The sequence below is a fragment of the Diachasma alloeum genome, unplaced genomic scaffold (assembly GCF_001412515.2).
Source record: "Diachasma alloeum isolate Michigan unplaced genomic scaffold, Dall2.0 Dall_scaffold_00410, whole genome shotgun sequence".
Taxonomy (NCBI): domain Eukaryota; kingdom Metazoa; phylum Arthropoda; class Insecta; order Hymenoptera; family Braconidae; genus Diachasma; species Diachasma alloeum.
Genome location: NW_021680549.1, coordinates 108,596 through 113,344, shown reverse-complemented (window position 1 = coordinate 113,344; position 4,749 = coordinate 108,596).

Sequence of the window (4,749 nt, the reverse complement as noted above, 5' to 3'; positions counted from 1 at the left end):
CGCGTATCTGGGAGACCCGGGTTCGATTCCCGGCTGGGTGAAACGGAAATTTTTCTCTCTAAATTCTAATTCTCTTAGAATTTTTTTTTTCATATATGGACATCCCCCTTGTATGGGGAGTGCCCTTATATGGGGGGATGCCCTCATATGGGGGGGTGCCCTCATATGGGGGGTGCCTTTATATAGGGGGGTGCCCTTATATGGGGGGATGTCCTTATACGAGAAGGTCAGAAACTGGGCCAAGGGGCGGTCAGAAACTGGGTCATATGGGGGTCAGAAAGTGGGTCATATGGGGTTATGAGGGGCGTCTCCTGAATTTTTAAATGTCCTTATTTTTTTATTATATAGAGAGATATCCGAAATTGAATATCAAGAGTGTCAATTACTAAGAGTACTAATTGAAGAGAAATAACGTTTCTGCTTTCCAGTAATAATCATGGGATTTTAGTAATCTGTGCATAGTAAGAAAAAAAAGTTTTTTGAGAAGTGTGTTTTTACCTCTATCAAGAGATTCATAGCAAAAAAATTCCAGCCGCTCCTTAAATCACCCGCTTCAAGACTCTGAAGAATAATTTCCGTCAACTATTGAGTGAGCACTAGTTGGACATTTATAAACTCCAAATGGATTTGAAATCGATTTGGATACTTCATATAGACAATGCGGATTGCTACCACTACGAATTGTGTGCGATAGCTCCATGGTAACGCGTTAGGTTGCGACTCCATGGGTTGTATAGGTTTGAATCCCTGATAGGAAAATTTAATTTCCATTTATAGCCTATTTAGGTGGGGCTGCAATAGTAATATGCAGAAAATCATGAATGAGACTTATAAACTTGATATTTAACATTTTAGAAGGCTTCACTCATATCTTGCATATATATTGCCTATAATTCAAATATATGATTTGAAATATATGTGAAACATATGCTGCATATATATGAATTGGAAACTCGCACACATATATCGCATATATAATCGCATAATTGCAGTATATATGATACATTTTTCATGTATAAGATTGGGCCAAAAATGGTGTATTACACATATATATAAGATACATGTGACATATATGCGTCTATATGTTGAATATATGTGGCATATATCCATGATACATTGATTTATATATGTTCCGAATATATAATTTTCCGTGCGAGGTAGTTCAGTTCCTCGGAATGTATTTTTTCATTTCTACTACAAATATTCATTTTTTCAAATGACTTTTCATGTGGTTTCGTCTGGATAACCACATTGAAGAGTTGTGTTATGAAGTGTCAAAATCACATACCCCTGGGTTTGGTTTGCTGTCGGGGGGAAAAAATAATTACCCTTAAAAAAATGAATAAAAAATGCAAAAACTTCTTAGATAATAAAAAATGCTGAGTGAATTTCGATAAAATAAGCGAAAACAAGTCAAATATATACACAGAGTATAAAAATTCCGAGTTAAGTAATGAATGGAGTGAAAATTAACACCGCCACAGTGTCAACATGAACATAGTAAATAGCACAGTTTGATATTAAAAATAAAAATCTACCCCAGAAATTGACTCAGGGCTGAGGGTGAAAAGCCACGAACTCACAAAAAGAGTGGACTTTCACAACGGTACACACTAGAGACATTGCAGCTGAATTTTTTTTCACTATGATTTTAGTTTCAACAACTTCATATGATATGGTCGCAAAATGCAAATGATGCATGAAAAAGTTTATTAAAAAATCGGAAAAAAATCTGGATTTATCTTAACCCTCCACAGAAAGTCTCCACGAGAAACAAATAGAGAATTATGTTAAGACCATTTTTTGTTCATTTTTTTAAGATTCCCCATTTTTTTCTTTTTTCAATTTTTCAATTTGTCATAACATAACTTTTGATTGAAGAATCTGATGAGAATAAAATACTCGTTCAGAGTGTCTGGAGTTCAAAAGTATTTTTTAAAATCAAAAATAGCAAAAATTTAGTTGTTCGTAGAATAATGTGCAAGGAAAAATATCACGCCGTTTGTTATTCGAAAATGTTCCACGACATTCCCTTCACCCGCTGAAAAATAGGTTAACCCCTCGAAATGGTAAAAATGAGTCGATTTTTTAAATTTTCCCTTCCAGGAGTAATGCAAAGATCGTGAATTGTAGACGAGATCTGGAGGTTTTTGTTGGAGAGAATTTTCATTAAATAACTTTTACAGAAATAGGATGCGCGATGTTCGAGAAGAGGGAGCTCGCTCTCGGTAGTCAGGGAAACGTTCACTAGGGTGAAGTTTCTAAAACCGAACCAGCGCCTGATGGCTGCAAATTGAATTTTTTTCAGTTTCGAAGTATACGTTTTTCTACTTGGATAATATAAAAAAGTGCATATTCGAGAACCGATCTTACGAAGGCATTATACAGAACAATGAGTATTTCAGGATCAAACACCCCAGGTAAGAATTGACAATAGAAACAGGGCTCATCAAGCCGTGGACCAAGGCTCGGAAATGCTCAATCAGGGCTGGGGCTCAGCCTTGGATCAATCCTCCTTCAGCCCTAAAATGATAACCTCGTTTCAGGCTTAGTCCGCAAGGCTTGAACGAGGCTCGGTGCCAAGGCTTGATTCAAGCCTTGAATTACCACCTTTTAAAGGCTCAATCGAGCTTCGGCTAAATAAACTGGAGTATTGTTTACAGATATTTCTATAAACAATTTCTTATTGCTTCATAACCCTTTTTATGAATTTACAGTAACCTACGAAAGAGAGTGCGGTCGGACCGTACATGACTGTTGCTAAGCGTTATTGATGATTGTGATTGTCGGTTAATTAACAATGGATGGGAAAAAAATTATTATCATCATTGGTTTCTATTAATTATTCGTCCTGGATTATTACCGCGCACCTGGAAATTGAAATACAATGAAATCAAACATTAAAAAATTTGCTCCTCTGCTGGGGTTCGATCCGGGGTCCTTCTGATCCGTAGTTATGTTTGTGTTATAGCTATGTTTGTAGATGATGATAATGTTTTCACCACCATTAGCTAATGAGTATTGATATAAAAATTGAGGAAATTAATCGAAAGTAACTTTAATTTTCGAGGCCTTGCTGAGCCCTGAATAAGCCTTGACTTACTGAGCCTGAATACTGAAAGCCTGGACTAGGCCTGGATTGAGCCTCGCCAATGGCTCCTTTAATCATCCTCATTTGAAGTTCAAGTGGACGATGAAACCAAGCCTATCCCAGGTCTGAATAACTGAGCCTCGCCAACCCTGGGCTCATACAGGCTTGTTCTCATCGTCAGCCTATGTAATTCTTACCTGGGCCCCACCATACTCCCCGAAGGAGTTTGATAATGTTCATCGACTTGAGGGCGGAGCCCTGTAGCTACTTGAGATGGATTTAAAATGTTAATTTATGATCAAAAAGAACTCCTAAAAATCTCGCACTTTCGGTGAACGTGACGGGATCGCCTTCGATGTGAATTTTGATGGGAGTGAAGGGGCTTCTCCTTTTATTGAAGTGTATGAACTCGGTTTTCTGAGGTGAGAGAATTTTCCATGAATTAATCGACTTTTTTTGCAATCAGTTATGCGTATTGCATTATTTATCTAAACTTTCGTTGTAATTATCGGAGTTGTAGGAAAATCCATAGAAAAAGTGGCAATATTGTACGAAGTAGCCATTTTATTTTTCCAAGCTGGTAGTCCTGTAGAGTATTCTACTCGCTTCAGGTGCGTGGTGTATAACCTATGTGATCCTATGTGGTTTCGCGCTAAATCCATTGACAGTGATAAAAGGAAATAAAAAATGGATCTTTAGCCTCCAATTAAAAATATTAAACATTGGAACGGTAAATTAGTAAGACAAAGTGTATAATTTATATATGAAACAATCGAAGATGGGAAAGAGTAGGAGAAAGGTCGATGCCAATGACGAGGGAGATGTGCACACGAATAAAAACCCCTTGCATTGTGGGGCGACGAGTTGTAGACTTAAAAACAATGAGGAAACGGATTATTTGCAAACCACGTTGAAAATAATAAAAGTATTAGAAAATAGTAGACCACAATTCGTTACTTTTTTGATACAATCAATATTCTCCGTAAAATGTACACCGAATGACTAGAGAATTCGTCCCGACATTTAAATTTCGCGCCAATGAGGTCGAGAGCAGCATTATATCACAACTCGGGTCAGAGTGAACGAAAAACCGCAGAAATCGACAATTTGGAGCTTTATTTGTCAGTATATCTTGGTCGCAATATCTAGAACAGGGTTAAGTAAAATCAGGCGAGCTGGGCGGGTTGAAAAAAAAGCAGCCATTTTTTTCTTTTCTTAAACGTATTCTTTAAATGACGGAAAAGGCATGTGCAAAGTTTCAGACTGCTGGGGTGCATGGTTAATTTATTATGAATTTTTGAAAAGGTGGTCATTTAACTCGTGTTCTTATGGAAATCACCAAAACGACTGCAAAACCGATGGAAAAAATGCAGCCAAAGTCATGAAACTTTAGACACATGTAGAACATATGATCAATGATTTTTTGAGTGAAAAGGATTGTCGCCTATGAGCATTGTTTATTAATAATAGCGAAAAAAGTACTGAAAAATGAAATTTCTGCGCACGCAGCCCAAACGAGCAGCAGGGTCCCAAGTACCGATCGGGTGGGGGTAGCGCGGTCAATTTAAACGTCTCTTGAGAGAGAGAGAGAGAGAGAGAGAGAGAGAGAGAGAGAGAGAGAGAGAGAGAGAGAGAGAGAGAGAGAGAGAGAGAGAGAG